We start from the raw sequence: 19,834 nt of genomic DNA on the forward strand, positions 1-19,834 counted from the left end.
TTAGGATTCTCTATCTCCTGCTCCCGTGGTCCCTTAAGTCATGAGCCACCCCCACCCCCACCCCACCCCCCATTTCAGAATGTCAAGAGAACAGCATAAAGTGTTTGCATCTGCGTACCTAAGAGCCAACAGTGCTGTCGGGACATCAAAAGCCCTTTGGCTGTAAATCCATGGATCCCACCAACCTACATTCTGAGGCCCAGAAACAGGAGAGAGAGAGAGAGAGAGAGAGAGAGAGAGAGAGAGAGAGAGAGAGAAGAAAGTATTCCGAACCTTGGTGAAGTTTCTGCCTGAGGTCCTGTCGGAGAATTCTCGAGGGGGCCAGGGAAGGTGCTGGCTATTTAAAGCATGGCTGGAGACCGCCCTGTGGAGGCTGTAATCCTAAACTTGACCGGCCCACATTCCGCCTCCCGCCTTCCCCCTCCCATACTCTCCCCTCCCCTCAGCCACCAGACAATCCGCACAGGAGTGACTCCCTGGCCAGGGGACTGTGGGCGCACCCTGGCAGTTCAGCCACTTGCTTGCGATTTTACCACAGCACACTCTATTCACACGGCTTGCATGCCGTTCCTTTCGGACACTCTAGGGGCTAGGTAGATGGATTTCAAGGTATTTAGATCTTACCTGGTTCAAATGGCATTCTGGAAGGGACAATGATTTGTGGGGGGATGGGTCAGGGAGACATCAAGATCACTGAACTGGGAGAAGTCAGTAAAACTTCCAGCGTGCACACACACACACACATACACACACACACAGGCACAAACATGCACACATACGTGTATGCGCACACAATGTTGAAAAGTTTGAAAACAATTCATGCGTTAATAGTGGTTGCACTCAGAACAGAGCTGGCCTCGGCAACAGTAATAAAGGAGGTTTTCTCTCTTTTGAAGCTCCAGTATTGTTTGAATTCTATGACATTGTGCTAGAACTTTTTTTTAACTGCAATTAATGAAATGCCAAGGTTTAAAACAGTCATCAGGAAAGATTTGGCAGCGTGATGCAGACGGCTAGTCAGAGGGACTTTCTTTCCAGGCAGGAATGACCCAAGGAGGTAGCCGGCTGTTCCTTCAGTCTCTGACCCACCACCTGCTCAGCGCAGCAGGAAAGGGCATACATAAGCTTTGAGGCCGGGCAGCGCAGGGGCTGAGCATGGCATCTGTCACTTTCCAGCTTAACGTTTTTGAGCAAAGCATTCAACTTCTGAGACTCTCATTCTCACGTCTATAAATTGGAGAAAATGTTGCCCACCTTGGAAAAGTGTGTGAGATTTCAGGGAAGAACGGATCTACTAATGTTGCAAGCCCACCAACGATAACTATGCTGCTATTTATCCTTAAGTATTCACAACGAGCTTCATGGAGACTATTCTTTAAAAAAGAAAGATTGTATTTTTCTATATTTATTTATGCGTATGTGTATATTCTGTGTATGTTTGCATACATGCATGTGGGTGCCCTCAGAGGCCAGGGGAGGGTGTCAGATCTCCTGGAGCTGGGCTTACAAGCAGATGTGAGCCCACTGATGTGAGTGCTAGGAATCGAACTCTGGTCCTCTGGAAAGAGCAGTCACATCTGTCTCGTCTTATGGTTTAAAGAAAGAGATGAAAAGAGTTCTCAAAGAGAGACTCAAATTCATGCTAAAAGCGCAAAGCAATGTGATCGACTTCCTAGACTTGTGCCAAGCAGTGCTGACTAGCAGCCCACTAACTGACCTACTAAGTGTTGTGAACATTGAAATTTGTACTCTAAAATTACCAGGTAGCTGGAGTTTGAGACTCAAACCAGCCCCCTAAGAAGTCTGGGTACCACACAGCCTCCATCAGTGTTGCTTGGCTCTCTCTAACCTCACCCATGCACTGACGGGCTCTCGTTTTTTAGGAAACACTCCCAGAGATGAGGACATCCTCGCGTCGTTCTCTGTTCTTGAGTTGCTCTGACACGAGGGAGCGCCGATTCTTGAGTTTTCTACATGACTGCTGCTACACTGCCTTTTTGATCGCTCTTTTATGCTTGTGATCCGCAGTTCCTTTCACCTCCATCCTGTTGTGACTGATATTTTTCCCTGCTCAGCCAAGTGATGGGGAAGTAGTTTGAGAACCATTGGCAGAACTATCTGTGACAGTCTTCAGACTGCCTGTCCTGGGGTGTCACACCAATCACACAGGACAGACAACTCCTGCTTCTACCACCCTTCGGTATGCAGGGACAAGACCAAGGACTGGCACTATCAGAATCAGTGTTCATGAGTTCTTCTTACTCAACAGACAGATTAGGGGAGCCTCTAGGGACTGCTACCCAGGATAACTGAACATCAAGCTTCCTGACACAGGGCTGGATGAAGTGAAATGAGCTCATGGAAATGCATAAGTAGTGGTTGGTGCCAAGTTCATTCTGGGCATGTTTAAAAGCCAGTGTGTCATGATCTTTTCCCCCAGGTATTTTCTGTCTCCACTCGGAGCAGGACAAGAGCAGAGGGATCTTCCAAGAAGCGTGGTCTGTTTCCAAAGGAGTGTCTCTGAGCAGCAGTGATTTTCAGCGTGAGTGGCAGCAGAGGACAGGTCAGGCCCTCTCCTGTGCACTCCTGGACAACCTGAGCCCTTTTCAGATATGACACTGATGGAAAGGAGGGGCAAGTAAACTCGCCTGAGCAATACCCGTCCACCGCGATTCTTGCCGATAATTCTATTTGATCATGAGAAATGAGAACACAGCTCCAAGCAAAGGACATTCAACAAGCAACTATTCTTCATGCCGTTGCATCTGTGATGATTCACGTGGACTTGACAGGCATCCCTGTGAGAAATGATCTAGATCCGGTTAACTGAGGTGGGAAAACCAGCCCTGAATGTAGGCTGAGCGCGTCCATTTACCTCCCTCTGCTTCTTCACTGCAGCTGCAATACGACCAGCAGCCTCAACCTCCGGCTGCCTTGACGTTCCCGCCATGATGGGCTGTCTCCTCAAACATAAAAATAAGCCTTCCCTCAGGTTGCTTTGGTTCAGTGTTCTGTCACAGCACCAAAACAAGTAATTTACATAGTGTTCAGATCATGAAAGATAAGAAAAGCTGTATAGACAAGTTGGGGTTACAGGAGTGTCTTAGTTAGGGTTACTATTGCTGTGGAGAGACACCATGACCATGGCAACTCTTAGAAAACATTTAGTGGTGGTGGTTCACTTACAGTTCAGTGGCTCACTTACAGTGGCTCAGTCCATCATGGCTGGGAGCATGGCCGCATGCAGGCAGGAAGGCATGGTGCTGGAGAAATAGCCGAGTGTCCTACATCTTGACCCAGAGGCAACGGGAAGTCCACTGACTGTCAACGCTAAAAGAAGCTTGAGAAAAAGAGACCCCAAAGCTGGCCCCCACAGTGACACACTTCCTCCAATAAGGCCACACTCCTAATAGTGCCACTCCTTTGGGGGCCATTTTCTTTCAAACCACCACCAGGAGACTTAAATAAGCATATGGAGTGTAGATAGGATCTGGACTAGAAAGGGTCACCAACATAAAAATCAGTGGAATTTAAATAAGATCATTAGCTTGGTAACACTTTACCAATATTTATCTCCCATTTCTGACAATCATATGATATTTGTTTAAGATGCTAATATTAGCAGAAGCTGAGCACAAGATATATGCAGATTTTTCTTTTCTTTTCTTTCTTTCTTTCTTTCTTTCTTTTTGAGACTTTTAAATCTAAAGTCAGTTTAAAGTTTAAGGAGTGTGAGTTAAGATGGTTTCACCCCTTGGCTATAGCAGTCCAAGTGTGTGACCTGAGTGAAAAACTCTGGGATATTACATGCAGAACCCACAGGTACCACTGAAAATTTTGATGGTTTTCTTTGTGTTGTGTCTGATTCCAACTAGGATTAGCCTAAATTCCATAAACACAAGCTCCCAAAGAATCAAAATTTATGAAAAAATATATGAATCCCATAAATCATCATCACTACTGTTCACAGAATGCTTCCCATGTGCAGAGCACTGTGAGATGTGACATGAACATCCCACTTTATCCCTTACACAGAAATTACTGTTAGGACCAAGCTAGACATGGTTGATGATGGCCTCGTAGGTCTAGGAATTGAGGGACTCACTCAAGGTCACAACTAGCCAATGGTGACAGCCTGAACTTGAACTCAGGTTTGTGGATCTAACAACCATTATCTGTAACTACCACACCACACTAACTCTAAGATGTTAGGGGTGGGGGAGGCTAAAGTTCAAGCCTTGTGTTTACTTTGGGAAAGAGTTAAGTAGATAAAATGCTAAGAAAAATGTCCCTAGGCCTGGAGAGATGGCTTAGTAGTTAAGGGCACTCATTGCTCTTCCAGAAGTCTGAGGTTCAGTTCCCAGCACCCACATCTCTCAACTTCCCATAACTCCAGTCTGAGGGGTACCCAACACCTTCTTCTGGTCTTCTCAGAACTGCATTAGTGACATGTATACATGCATGCATGTAAATAAAAATAGGTGTGTTTTTTAAAAAAAAAAAGAAAGAAAGAAAGAAACATGTTTCTTTTCCTGAGAATTTCACTCAGACTTGAAGAATAGTTTAAAAACCTCATTAGGTAGGGCCAGCAAGATGGCTCAGTGAATAAAGGAGCTTGCTGCCAAGTTTGACTATCCCAGTTCAATCCCAGGAAACCACACAGAAGAAGGAGAGAAATGACTCCCACAGTTCTTGGACCTCCACGCTCCTGTACACACACACACACACACACACACACACACACACACACACACACACACACCAAACAAATAAATAAATAAATGTAATTTTAAAAGTTTAAGTCTCATTAGAAATTCCTTTGCTGTCCCATGTAGTCTACCCCCACCCTCAGCACTCTGCCTTCTCCTGGAAAGAAAAACCATACATTTTCTCCTAACGCCAGAAGAGTAACTGTGTTTTCCAGCTGTCCCTGGGTCTTCTGTTCCCTGGTTCCTGATTTCTTATGGGATTCTCAGAGCACAGAGAGGGCTTACAACGTTTCTGTGGGAAGCTCTTGGCTGGCTTAAGTTAGCGAGGCCACTGCACAGCCCCTGTACCCTGACACTAATGAGTCAGGGGAAGGGACTATGGCAGAGTGACAATATTTAAAAAGCAGCTTCAACCATTGGACAGCCTTTTCTCCTAAGCACCTTAAATCACCACCACAGGAGCTCATTCGTAATGAGAAAATACCCAGACACCATGTTATGCTCCTTACCCTGCAAAGAGCCGGAAGCCTTCGCCTATGGGTGGCAGTGCTGGCCTCTGGCAGGTGACACAGACCCCACACAGTCTGAGAGCACTTGTCTTCCACTCTTGTCTGAGGAGACCAGGACACATCATGTTCCTCTCTGTTCCCTTTCCTCTGGACTTGGGAGAATCGTCAGCAGGGGGAGGGGCTGGCAAGGATTTAGCTCAGGATGGGCTTATGTGGGGCGATTCCGAGAAGGGGCCAGGAATTGAGTGCTGTTGAAAAGCACGGGTAGTTGTATGCTTGGGTTTCTCAATGGATCTTATGAGAGGGAAGAATCAAGGAAAACTCGATGTGATTAGGAAGAATAAATAGCAGTCGCTTATGTTGGTCATGGTGTGTGTGTGTGTGTTTATGTGTGTGTCTGTGTCTGTATGTGTGCCTGTGTGTGTTTGTGTGTGTGTCTGTATGTGTGCCTGTGTGTGTCTGTATGTGTGCCTGTGTGTGTTTTATGTGTGTCTGTGTGTGCCTGTGTGTGTTTATGTGTGTCTGTGTGTGCTTATGTGTGTCTGTGTGTATGTTTATGTGTTCCTGTGTGTGTTTGTGTGTCTGTGTGTGTTTGTATGTGTGCCTGTGTGTGTTTGTGTGTTTATGTGTGTCTGTTTGTGTTTGTGTGTGTCTGTGTGTGTTTGTATGTGTATGTGTCTGTGTCTGTGTCTGTGTATCTGTATGTTTCAGACCGTGTTCACATTTTGTCACTGTTCACTCATGGTCATAGAACAGCCCCATTTGCATCTTGATCCATCCTGACCACAAAATGTAAAACGTTCACGTTCACTAGAGCACCAGGCCCACCAGCCATGTCTGCTCCCAGCACCGCCGAGGCCTTACCAGCATTGGTCTAGCTCCCAGCTGGCGGGCTTCCTTTCTCCCTCACACTGAGAAAAGCCCCTCAGTCGGCCTCTGGGGGAAGAAAGACCCTATGAGTTGAGAGGCGGTGTGCACAGGTGCTCGGCTCTTGACCCCTCCTCTACTCAGACAAAGCCAGCCCACAGAAGACTGAGTCTCCCTCCCCAGCAGCCATGATTGTCTATAGTGGGCTTGGCTTGTGAATACTTTAAGGAAAAAAGAAAAATCTCAGTGTCTCTATCCCCAAAGAATACCATAGAACTAAGCACACAGTAGGTGCTCAGTACACACTGGCTGATGGGAATGAGATTTCCACCCTGATAGGTTTCCACCTTAGCTAGCACGTCTCTGTGGATTCTGGGAAAGAAAGGGTTAAAGTCAAACAAGCATTTCCTCCCAAGCATACCTACCTCTCCCAGTGTATTAGAGCTGATGCTGGTACCTGTAGTGCCTTTCAGAGGACACCAGGGAGGCACAGGTCACCCAGAAAAGCAGCAGGCTATGGCCTTCCCTTCGAGTGTGATGCTGTATGATGGTTCATCAGACTCACCCAGAAAGCTCTTGACTTATTTGTAATCAAATATGACTTTATACTTTGGACCACAACTCAGAGATTCTATTCAGCATCCTTGGGGTGAGACCCACAAGCAATCCCAATGCACAACCAAGGCTGATAACCTCTGCTCCCAAAGAATGTCAGCACCTCTGTACTTGCCTCTGAAGGACCTAAGACTCAGTCTGCATTTGCGCCTTTTCCAAGCTGGATCACATGACACTCAGCAACTGCTCTAGCTTGGATTTTGAATGTCCTCCAAAGCCTGTGCGTTCATAGCTTGGCTCCTATTCTGGCATTATTGGGAAGTGGTGGATCCCTTAGCAAATGGGGCCCAGTCAGAGGGAGTTAGGTCACTGGGGACACACCAGCGAAGGGGCTTTCAGGGCCCCTATTCTTCTTCCTCTTTGCTTCCTGGCTGACACAGGAGAGCAAGCTGCACCACTTCACCACAGGCTCGAAGCAACAGGGCTAAAGGATCACGCACTGGAATCCCTGAAACTGTGAGTTGTAGCAAACCTTTCTGCTTTTTAAATCGTTTGTCTCAGGCATTTTGTCACAGTAATAGAAAGCTAACTGGCCACCCCCCCCCCAAAAAAAAACCCCGACAATATAATCCTCAGCAATTTAAGGGAAAAATTGTCACCTGTTGCCCATCTGTCCTCAATCTTGTCTATCCATCAGAATCTCCTGGGAAGTTTTAAAGACTTTACTGAGATTGGCACTCCCAAAGAATCTGCTGTAATTGTGTATTACAGCTCGATAACAAATTTAAAGAAAGCCTGATATCTCTAATGGGCAGCAAGTTTGAAAACCCCTGCAGCCCACATCTTGCTGCTGTTAGCTCATTCTCACTCCGTCCACAGAAGCCTGTGCCACAGCTGGCTGCTTTTTCAAAGCCACCTCAGCCATCGCTTCTCCAAGATAATCGGCCCAGTCCTTTCTCCTGGACACTCCTCCCAACACCAGCAAGTTTCCACTCTTGTCTCTGGATGCTCCCCAGGACCCTGACATCCCTGTCAACCTCTGGCCGCTAAAACTCCCTTGCAGCTGCTTCATGCCACATTCTCATCGCCAGGTTAGAGGCAGCTGAACTCGTGGTTTCTAGCCGTCAGGAAATTCAGCACGCAAAGACAGGCGTAGTGGTACACGGCTGTGAGCCCAGCTACGAGGAGGCTGAGACGGGGGGGAGCATGAGTCCCTGGCCAACCTGGGCTATTCATCTTGAGCCTGTCTCAAAAAGAAAAAAGGAATGAGCCCATCAAACAAGAGAGCTCTACCTATATAGTAGCAGACTAAGAGAAGCCTAGGCTAGCCCAATAGCCTGACCACTAGAACAGAGTTGTGCAGGATAGCCAATGCAGAGAAGAGAAAGGTGAAAAAGAACAGGCACAGGCGAGAATAAAATAAATGTAAACGACTAAGAGGCTAACCTGGGAGGCAGAGCTGCACAATAAGAACTGTCCTGCGTGTGACCCCAAGTGTAGCCTTGAGTGACCCGTTGCCTTCCTGGGCCTGTCTCTCACCTGTAAAGGGGGAGAATCAGACTGGGTCCCCCTCTAGGTTATACTTCAGCTCTGAGTCCTCTGTACACATCCGAGCCCAGGCTCAGACAGAGAAGGGTAGGCAGTGAACATTCCTTCTACTAATGCTTCCCACAATCCTTTTCTCCCAGCAGCACAGCCATCTCAAGAAGTATTATTCTCCCAATTATAAACATCAAATTACGGTCTATACACCACCCAAGCTTCCTGTAGACAGCAAAATGCTGTCATATAACCTGAGACTGAAGTCTAGGAGCATACTCCTCACTCAGCAGATAACTGGGAGATTTAAATAAGTTAAAGCTATCTTCCTGGAGTCCTAGATACAATGACCATCCCCACCCAGGCTCAGGACTATGGAACATTATCAATTTTAGCGGGTTTAGTAGGTTACAGTAACAACGTAGAGGGGGAAAATCCCTATTTCACACTGAGAAACTGAGCTCCAGAGAGGACCAGGAAGCTACCTGGGAACCTGTCAAGACTGAGCAGCTTCTTCTGCTCAGGCAGCTGAGCTAACTGGAGAAAAACAAAGCTTCAGAGCTCTTCACTTGCACGACTGCCTTTCAGTCCTGTGCCTGGCTTTTAATTCTTAGGTTTGAGTGGTGATATTTGTAATCTAAAAAACAAAGCCTGCCTGAAGATGAGAGGACAGAGCCAGCCACGGAGTTAAACACAGAGGTCAGGCAGTGGTGGCCACACCTTTGGCCCCAGTGTCCCAGTATGTGGGAAGCACACACGCCACCAGCACTGGGAGGGTTGAGATAGGAAGTGAAACGGCTGGGCAGAGAAAGGCATAGAAAGCACGAGAGACAGGAACGAGGGCCCTTTCGGCTGAGAACTCGGAGGCATTCAGGTAGAGAGTTTGTGGACTTGGTGAGGTGAGAGGTGGCTGTGGCTTGTTCCTTTGTCTCTCAGATCTTTCAGCATTTACCCCAATATCTGGCTCCAGGTTTTTATAATAAGACCATTTAGGATTCGGGCTACAGTTTGTGCTCCTTTCCCTCAATCACCTGACTTCAGAGCCTACTAAATCTCATTCCATCACTGAACTCGCCTTCCCGAGGCTTTCGTACACACTACTGTCTTGTCTAGAAATCTAGTTTGAACGTTCTGCTTTAAACATGCACTCAAGAAGTCTCCCATAGCTTCCTGCTGTGGGACACCATGATGGTTCTTAGACATCGCAGTATGTGATTCCTACTTGAGCCCTTTGAACATGGGTTTCACACTGTCTACCGCCCCCCCCTCCCCACACCAGCCACCGACTCCCTCCCCACACCGGCCACTGCCCCCACCACCCAATTCCTTTGTGCTGTGACTGTGCGCTTTCCCTCTCCCTGGTGACAAGCCTGCTGGGATTCCATCTTGCCCTGTAGCATGTCCTTCCCTTCTGGTCCTCAGTTCACTTCCTTCTGCTCCAGCTGTTTTTTCTGGGTCTGGCGCTGGGCCCCAGCTCCGTTCTGTGGACGACAATGCGAAGCTGTTGCTCCACGGGGAAGGGAGGGCTTGGAAAGAGAAAGGAAGAGGGAGCTGAGGATACATCCACTTGTTTCATTCAAACTTTTCCAACTACCTTCCATTTTCAGCCATAAACATTTCCTAATATTAACTTCTGTCTATGGTTCTTTCCGTCATCTTGACCTTAGCAGATGGAATTTTGTTTCTTAGCCTGGTATTTTTAAAAATAGATTTAAGAGTGTTGATTTGAAGTTTACAACACGATGCTATGGGATATGTGTGTGAATATAGTAAGATGGTTACCGCAATGGAGAGGAATGTATCTATCATCTCACATTTATATAATTTGAATGTATAAAATTCCCTCCTTAAAAAAGATGTTCCTCAGGGCTGGAGAAATAGCTCAGAGGTTAAAAGCAGAGGCTGCTCTTCCAGAGGTCCTGAGTTCAATTCCCAGCAACCACAAGGTGGCTCACAACCATCTGTAATGAGTTCTGGTGCCCTCTTCTGACCTGCAAGGACACATGCAGGCAGAACACTGTATACATAATAAATAAGTAAATCTTTTTTAAAAATGTTCCTCTCTTCTTAGAGGATGCAGGTGCAACATTGGAAAACACAGCAAAGAAATAAATGCCTTGGGTTTAGAGTTTCAGTGAGCTCAGCACATTCCCCCTCCCTCTGGGCTGTCCATTTCTGTCTCCCACGGCCTCAATACCTCCCACATAGCTGCAGCCATCTCCCCGATGAGAAACATATTGCTCAGCAAACAAATGTTTACCATGCAATGATGGCTTAATTAGTCATATTGGAAACAAACAGAATGAAAGTGGGTGACTTATATATTGGATTTCCCAGACACACTTTTCATCTAGGCATTAGGAATCTTCCTATGAATGGCTTGAATGCTTTCCCATTGGCAGCAGAAGCATGGAAAGATTGATGTGTTGGGATGTCTAAAGGCTTAGGAATAAGATCTAAGACATGATTTAGGAGATATGTATTAATTCACAAATTTAGAAAAGGTGAATTATTAAATACGATCTGGACACCAGAGCAACATAGAGAAGTCGGGGGAGGGAGGGAGGGAGGGAGGGAGGGAGGGAGGGAGGGAGGGAGCCAGCACTGACTAAATGTAAATGGGTCTATAGGTAAGTGACTATGACAAGAACTGGCTATCAGGACCTAGAACTGGCCATCTTAGGTTTTAAGGATATTACTATTTACTAGTTCACAAACTTGGAGCAAAGTATTTTCAAACTGTGAATTCTGCTTCTGCTTTCTTCTCTGCCTCCTATGTATTCACACTGTACACCAAGAAACTGACTTACTAACCCAACTGACACATCCCGAGGGCAAAACAGAAACTCGTGATACCCAGGAAGAGTAATCTCAGCGACGAGGGAATCCTCTTATTCCTGTCTTCTGGGAGTGGAAAATACAGCAACTTCTGCTCACAGCTCCCAAAGCAGAAAGCTGCAGAAGAAGAAAAAATGACATGGAGAGGAAACAAACGGACAGATTCTTAACCATGCACACTGTGGACATTATAAATTTTAAAAGCCAAGATGTCACCAGTCATGGTGACAACCCTGTAATCCCAGTGATTCTGAGTATAAAGGTTGAGATTATTGCAAATGTAGTTTCAGCCTGGGCTACATGGTGAGTTCCAAGTCATCGAGAGCTGGAGTAAGAACTGTGCCATACACAGAAAGAAAAAGGAAAAAGAAAGGGAAGGGAAGGGAGGGAGGGAGGGAAGGAGGGAGGAAGGGAAGGAGGGAATGAAAAGGCCAAGACATGACTCCTTTGCCTAGTGCTATAATTATGCTTTATAGATAGTGGTGCACACCTTTAATCTCAGCATTTGGGAGGCAGAAGCAAGCGGATCTCTGAGTTCAAGGCCAGCCTGGACTACATGGTGAGTTCCATGACAGTCAGGGCTACACAGAGAAACCCTGTCTCAAAAACCAAACAAATGAATGGTGTAAACCATTAGGTATAAACAGAAGAGCATGCAGAAACATTATGGAATTTAGAACTCACCAAAGTGGATTGGATGAGATGTGAAATTTTTATTTTTTCTAAGTGGAAAATGTTCTGCTGGAATCTCCAGCTCGGCCCCATTCCAAACCCTGCCCTCTCAGAGAGACCTCCAAAAAGTGCTGGCTCCCCAAGTCCCCAACCAACACTTACAATACACCCAAGTCCAGTAACCCACTGGAAGCAAATGCAGCCACCAAACACAGAAGCCTGGAAACAGAGTCTTCCCCAGGCCAACTTCAGATGTGACCACAGCCTCAAACATCACCTTCATCACCATCTTGTAGACCCTGGAAGCAGAGTATCTAGCAAAGCTGTGTCCTCATTTCTGATCCTGCCAGTTCAAGTCCTGATAGGCAATTCCTATTATACGCACCTGTTTTAAGCTGGTAAGTTGTCTGGTTGTTTGTTTGTTTGCGGTTTTAATTCCTGAGACAGGATCTCATGGAGCCCAGGCTTGCTTCAAACTCACTGTGTAAACTTAGACTTATTCTCTTGCTTCTGCATCTCAGGTAGAAGCCGTTAGGTCTCTGGTAACAGTGTTAGCAACAGAAATCAATACTGTAAGCATGCTGAGTGCATATACCTAGGACAAGTTGTATTTACACTGTAAGTTTGGGGATGCCTGCATATACACAAGTGTAGAATGGAAAGCACAGGCAAGCCGGTGAGATGGCTCAGGGCGTAAAGGCACTCGCTGCCACATCGAATGGCTTGACACACGTGATGGAAGCAGAAAACTGACTCCCAAAACTCGTGCTCTGAACTCCACGTGCACACCATGGCGCGCGAACACACACACACACACACACAACACACACACACACACTAAATAAATGTAATTTAAAAACTTAAAGAAATGAGGCACATAGCTAGTGTGTATAATGATATGCATAGAACACTATGCCATAAGCAACTTAAGAAATGCAGTCAAATGGGGGTAGGTGGGGGAGCAGGAGAAGAGGAGGGGGGACGGGTTGGTATGTAAAAGGAAAGAAAATTGTTTTTTAATAAAAAGTAAGTATATTATATATATATATATATATATGAAGAAATGCAGTCAAGAGGGGAATAATCTCAAGAAAGCTGGCATTCCTCATTCCCTAACCAATTACCTCAAGAAGAGCAGAGATGTAAACAAAGAAGAAAACTCTCAAAACATTAAGCCGCCAGGGAGGTCCTTGTTTTACTTTCTAGTGGGGAAGGTCATCCTATACATGTCAGGAAGACTAGGAATTATAATTTTACAAGTTACATCATAAGACTCAGTCATTTCTATTTTTAAAACTCGAAGGTTAAAAGACTCCTCCCAAGGTGCCCAGATTTGCCACAAGAAAAACAAAAGGCGTCCTATTATTGGTTGTTGTTTTTCTCTTTACTCTTCTGGGGGGCTGCCACCCAGCTCCCAAGTAAATCACACGGGGAGGCTTATTCTCACTTATGAATGCCCAGCCTTAGCTTGGCTTATTTCTAGCTAGTTTTTCTTAACTTAAATCATCCCGTATACCTTCTGCCTCTGGGATTCTATCTTTCTCTATTCTATATACTTTTCTTTACTTCTTAACTCTGTGGTTGGCTGTGTAGCTGGGTGGCTGGCCCCTGGTGTCCTCTCTCCTCCTTTTCTTGCCCCTCCCTTTTCTTCCCAGATTTCTCCTCCTATTTATTCTCTCCACCTGCCAGTTCCACCTATCCTTTCTCCTGTCCAGCTATCAGCCATACAGCTCTTTTTTGGACCTATCAATTGTTTTAGACAGGCAAAGTAACACAGCTTCACAGAGTTAAACAAATTCAGCATAAAAGAATGCAACACATCTTTGCATCATTAGAACAAATATTCCACAATATAAACAAATGTAACACATCTTAAAATATATTCCATAACAGTGTTCATCATATACATATCTCTTAAAATCAAGACCCATATAATGGAATTTAAAATGATAAGCTCTTATGAAAAATATTCTCAAAGCAAAAAAAAAAAAGTTTCACAACAGTACATAGATTTTGATCTAACTTATATAATATGTACATTTTCATAAACACATTCAAAAATATGTCCAGAAAGCTGTCTCAAAATAAATTCAGTTAAATCTTAATAGTGATCATTTTATGTAGAAGATGACTTTTAACTTTTTAAGGTTTGTTTGTTTGTTTTGCAAGACAGGGTTTCTCTGTGTAGCTTTGGAGCCTGTCCTAGAACTCTCTCTGTAAACCAGGTTTGGCCTTGAACTCACAGAGATCTGCCTCCCTCTGACTCCTGAGTGCTGGGATTAAAGGCGTGTGCCACAATCACCCAGCCTCTAGTCTAGTATTTTTAAAAAGCAAATGACCCACAAAGAGTTAAATACTGCCTTTATCTACATGATTTTGGAAGTAGATGTCCATGCACCATTGTTTTGTTTTGTTTTTAAATAAGAAATATATTTTAAAGAAAGTTTCAGAAGTATTAATGCATCTATAAAACAAAATTTTATCATTCAGCAAACAAGTTAATCGGCAAAATACCAGAAGATGCTCCAAAGTAAGAGAGTCAGAGAAATGTAACTTCAAGACTGCATCAAGGAACCTGGGGAGATGGCTCCATCTACAGCCTGCACACAAGCATGGGGACCTAAAGTTCAGTCTGCCAGGACCCACATGAAAAGCTGAGCATGGCAGCACACACCCCCGTAATCCCAGCAGAGGAAGTAGAAACAGGAGGATCCCTGGCACATGCTGGCCAGCCAGCATAGCTGAACTGGAGCGCTCTAGATGCAGTAAGAGATTGTCTCAAAAAATAGGGTAGAGAGCAACTGAGGAGAACTCCTGACATCCAGCCTCCAGCTTCTACATGGACATATACACCACATGCCAATACACGAGCCTGGGGGTGCAGATGGGCAAATGAAGCAAACACCAACATCGCACTTATTTCAGAGACTACATTCTTTTGCCGGAAATGTCCCTCATATACCTTCCAGCACCGTTAACCTGTCTTAAAAGGAAAGAAAGCATTCTTACTAAAAACATCCGTGTGTGTGTGTGTGTGTGTGTGTGTGTGTGTGTGTGTGGGGGGGTGGGGTGTGTGTTGGTGGTGTGTGTGTGTGTGTGTGTGTGTGTGTGTGTGCCCGAAGAGTACAGAAGAGTGTATTGGATCCATGGAACTAGAGTGGCAGGCAGTTGTAAGCCACCTGACATGGGTGCTGGGAACCTAACTCAGATCTTCTGAAGGGCAGCAAGTGCTCTAAACATCTACCTCTCCAGCATCCAAGAAAGCATTCTTGAGATATTTTGAAAGCACTTGAAAGAGAATGAGAGATTATTTTAAATATGATACTAAAGTGTATAAAGGTGAACTAAAACTGTCTATTAAGGTCCACTAATGATCTCAGTCATAGTGGTGAGGGATCCTTGTACTGGGTGGGTAGGGCCACAAATGTAAAAATGGATGTAATGTTCTGTAAAAATGGGCACAATATCCTTATTACACGTTTTGTTTTGTTTTGTTTTTTGTTTTTCGAGACAGGGTTTCTCTGTGTAGCTTTGCTCCTTTCCTGGAATTCACTTTGTAGACCAGGCTGGCCTCGAACTCACAGAGAGCTGCCTGACTCTGCCCCCTGAGTGCTGGAATTAAAGGCGTGCACCATCACCGCCAGGCTTACACACAGTTCTTAGTCTTCACTAGGATTACTGACAATGAACATAAAGCTGTGGTCCTCCGCCTTAACTGCCTATTAAAATAAGCTGAGAGCTTGAAAAGAAATCCTGTGGGCTGGAGTGATGATGGCTCAGTGGTTAAGAGCCCTGGCTATTCTTCCAAAGGACCTAGGTTCAATTCCCAGCACCCACATGGAAATTCACAGCTGTCTGTAACTCCAATTCCAGAGGATCTGACATCTTCACACAGACATACTTGTAGGCAAAACCCAATGTACATAATGAATAAGTGAATGAATAAATGGATAAATAAATAAATAAATAAATAAATAAATAAATAAATAAATACTTAAAAATTAATAAATCCTGGTGCTCAATACTAGAAAAGGCAAATCACATGGTGGCTCACAATCACCTAGAATGAGATCTGGTAACCTCTTCTGGCTTGCAGGCATACATGCAAGTATAACACTGTATACATAATAAATAAACAAAACAAAACAAAATTCCAAAATCACTTCTAGATATGGCTTTTTAGGTTTTTTGGTTTATTTTTTGTTTTGGTGGTGGTGGTGGTGGTGGTGGTGGTGGTGGTGGCGGCGGCGGCGGCGGCTGTGTGTGTGTGTGTGTGTGTGTGTGTGTGGTGTTCTCTACTTCTACCATGCTTAATCTTCCAATCAGTTGTTAAGCTTTCCATGAAGGAATTCTGGATTTCCCAGTTTTTTTTTTTTTTTTTTTTTTTTATTGACTGCCAAGGTTTAATTCCTGGGAACCGCAAGTGTATGTCCACATACATATCACACACACACACACACACACACACACACACACACACACACACACACACACTTAATTAATTAGATCTAATAAAAAACATTTAAAAAGAAACACTTGATCTAAACTGGAGAATCCCATACAGTTTTTAGAAAGTAAAAGACTTCATCTGATTAAATTGCCTTTTTTTGCTTTGTTTTTGTTGTTGTTGTTGTTGTTGTTGTTGCTGTTGTTGTTGTTGTTTTTATTCTTTGAGAATTTCAAACACATTCTTGCAATCAAGCCCATCAGCCACTTGCCCCCTACTCCTGGAACCTTCCACACCTGTCCCTCTTTCTACGTCCCATCCTCTTTGTTTTAATGCCCCACGACACTGGACTAGGAAGAACCAAAAGAGAAAAGAGGGGAAGAAAGGAAAGAAACCTTGCTTCTTCCGCTTCACATTTTCCAAAACCAGTATTATTAGAAATTTTAATAGGCTAATCACATCTCATTATAGTGAGAGAGTACATAAAACCGCAGAACTGCTCTCCTCCGGGGGACGTTTTCTCAATTGAGGTTCCTTCTTCCAAAATGACCGTAGTTTGTGTCAGGTTGACATGAAACTAGCCAGCACACATCCTTTACAAACCACGCGGCTTTTCCCAGAGCCTATGCCGCACAGTGGTGGGTGGATCCAGGCCAAGAGAATACTCCAATTTCAAAGACATCGATGTTCATTCTTCCCCTCTTATGCTATAAATACCACTTGGCAAATCCCTACTCAAACAAAGTAATGGTGTGGTTTGATTTAAAGGGACCAGAAGTTTGAGATGAATTGTACTTAAGGACCTACTGTTAAGATACAGAGCACGGGAGGTCATGGCGGGTTGGACGAAGGTGCCCAGCTTCGGATGAGACATGCCATGCGGACAAGTTACTCACACAGCAGATGCCTCGTCCAAGTGGCATGTTTATTTGGGGGTTTGGGGGAAGGGGAGAGGGAATGGAGGGAAGGAGAGAGAAGAGGGAGAGAGAGAGAGAGAGAGAGAGAGAGAGAGAGAGAGAGAGAGAGAGAGAGAGAGAGAGAGACTACCTCTGGCAAGGGGGAAGAGAGAGAGGGAGGGGATTTTTCCTCTTAAAGGGGCTTTAACATAAGATGATGTCAGGACGCTGGGTAGGTCTCCAAGGGGCAGGTCAGAATACTAACACCTACTAGAATAACAACTTCTGGGCTGGAGAGGTGGCTCAGCAGTTAAAAGCTTTTGCTGCTCTTCTAGAGGACTCAAGTTCAGTCCCCACACCTCCATGGGGTGTTTCACAACTGCCAATAATCCCAGCTCCCATGGAGATCCAACACCATGGACACCTGTGCTGAAGTGACTAAGGTGACCCCATCTTGTCCTGATCGTTCCCTAACTCCACTTTATGTCTGCTCAGACAATTCTCAACCCCTAGCCCCCTGGGCAGCCATGCCTGCCTTGGCAGCACATCCAGGACTTTCCATGACCCTGACTGTGGTCCAGCTGCATAAGCAAAGTACAGCCAAAATAAATGTTTGTTGGTCCCCCGATCTACACCTAACAGTGATGCCATTGTGCTCTTCACCTTTATAGACACTGCACCCCTGAGCTTCGGTGCTGAAAGTCTCATTTGGGGCAAGAACCTGCTCTTGCTCACCGGCTTAGATAAAGGACTCGAATTTCCCCTGTATGCATGGTGATCTGCAATGCTCTTGCTTGGACTACAACAGCACATTCATATGCATACCTACACTCAAACACATACATGTACACATAATTAAAATTTTTAAATAAATTTAAAAATAAAGTTTCTTTCTACACACATGAAGCTAATTCACATGTGAAACTTTAATGGGCCTGATCTTGGGGTTATACAGGGCTTCAAATTTTACACAAGCTACAGTTTTCAAAATCCACTCCAAACTGTTACTTTCTCCTTTAAGAAGTGGACTGCCATACCTTTTGAAAGGCAAGTTTTCTTAATTTTTCTCTTCCTCCTACTTTACTGGCTGACACACAAATGTACTACAGAATTAAAACACCAACAAGCAGTGTCTTTACATGAATTGCATCCAGCAAACTAAGAAAACTGACGTTTCCTGGACTCCTGTTGAGAACAAAGCCGAGACAGAAGGGAAGCCCTAGTGAACTCAGGCTAATCTTAAGGGTCTGACCGTGTCTGGCTCATTTTTATCATGGACAATCACAGACTTAATGTTTGCCTTCCAGTTCTCTGAAGTGTGACATGCAGTAATTCATATCTCACTGAGGCACAAGTCAAGAGTCAGAAAGGCCACGCTGGTTTACAGCAGCTTAGTGAGGGAGTCACTTCTCTCTATCCCCACATTCCACCTGGCTTCTGCAGGAACACAGAAGTGAAATAATTTTGTGAGAGGATGACGACACCTCTTCTCCTTAACTAGGGACTGTTAGGTAACTATTGCCACCTTGTACTTCTGAATACGGGGACTGCGTACAGTTCTAATGACAAGAACTGCCCTGTCAAGAATTATCAAAGACTTTTCTTTTTTTTTTTTTTTTTTTTTTTTGAAATTCACTGCTGTGGATATCACTCTGTATGTTGTGAATGTGTTGCTCTGATTTGGTTGATAAATAAAAAGCTGATTGGCCAGTAGCAAGGCAGGAAATATAGTATAGTTGGGATAAGCAGAGAGGAGAATTCTGGGAACAGGAAGACTGAGTCAGGACACGCTGCCAGCCGCCGCCATGAGAAGCAAGATGTAAAGATACTAGTAAGCCACGAGCCACGTGGCAAGGTATAGATTTATAAAAATGGGTTAATTTAAGATGTAAGATCTAACTAGCAAGAAGCCTGAGCCATTAGGCCATACAGTTTGTAATTAATATAAGCCTCTGTGTGTTTATTTGGGTCTGAGCATCTGCGGGCCTGGGCAGGCCTGGAGAAAACTCCAGCTACAATTCACTATATAACCTTGGCTGACTTGGAACTTTCTGTGTAGATGAAGCTGGCACAGAAACCTAATGCGAACTTTTCAGTCTGCATACTTTTAAATGTGAGAAGAGAATACTAATTTCTCTCATATTCTTATTAGACATGGTCTAAATCCGTGGTCAAGGCCAATCAAATTCTCCAAATAAGTATAGAAAAAGTCAACTGAATCATCAAAATGACACACTGAAATTTCAAAATGTCAGAAGGTGACACACAGCAATTCAAAGGTCCAGACTGCCTTGTGTTCTTCCCAGGTCTCCAACAAATACTGTACAAAGGATACAAATTATTCTCCCAGCAGCCGCCCAGATCCAAACGCCACAAGCCCCAACAGTTCCCTTTCTTGGCTCTCTTTTCTCAGCATCCCCATAACTCTCCACCTTTCATGAAATGGTTAATAGATGAAAATGGGAAGGAATGACTAATTTTTTTTTTTTGGTTTTTCAAGACAGGGTTTCTCTGTGTAGCTTTGCGCCTTTCCTGGAACTCACTTGGTAGCCCAGGCTGGCCTTGAACTCACAGAGATCCGCCTGGCTCTGCCTCCCGAGTGCTGGGATTAAAGGCGTGTGCCACCACCGCCCGGCAACTAATTTTAAATAGAGTCTTGGCATCTATTGCTTCCATTTTTAATTTTAAAAGGTTGAGCCTCTCAACAAGGAGAAAATCCTGCCTGGTACTGGAAACCTAGCCAACTACCCAGGGCCAGTGATGTCATGGATCTTGGAGGAGAGCCTACAACCGCCATTTTGC

General features: G+C 44.8%; 1 protein-coding gene across 1 annotated transcript in view; it reads right to left on the bottom strand.

The window, feature by feature from the left end:
* Positions 1-361, bottom strand: part of Slc6a13 (solute carrier family 6 member 13) — a 38,120-nt gene extending 37,759 nt beyond the window's left edge. The window contains 1 exon segment of the mRNA XM_037204180.1: positions 274-361. The gene's annotated coding sequence lies outside the window, so the exon portion shown is untranslated.
* Positions 362-19,834: the final 19,473 nt, after the last annotated feature.

This window comes from Peromyscus leucopus, chromosome 3, assembly GCF_004664715.2.
Source record: "Peromyscus leucopus breed LL Stock chromosome 3, UCI_PerLeu_2.1, whole genome shotgun sequence".
Lineage (NCBI taxonomy): Eukaryota > Metazoa > Chordata > Mammalia > Rodentia > Cricetidae > Peromyscus > Peromyscus leucopus.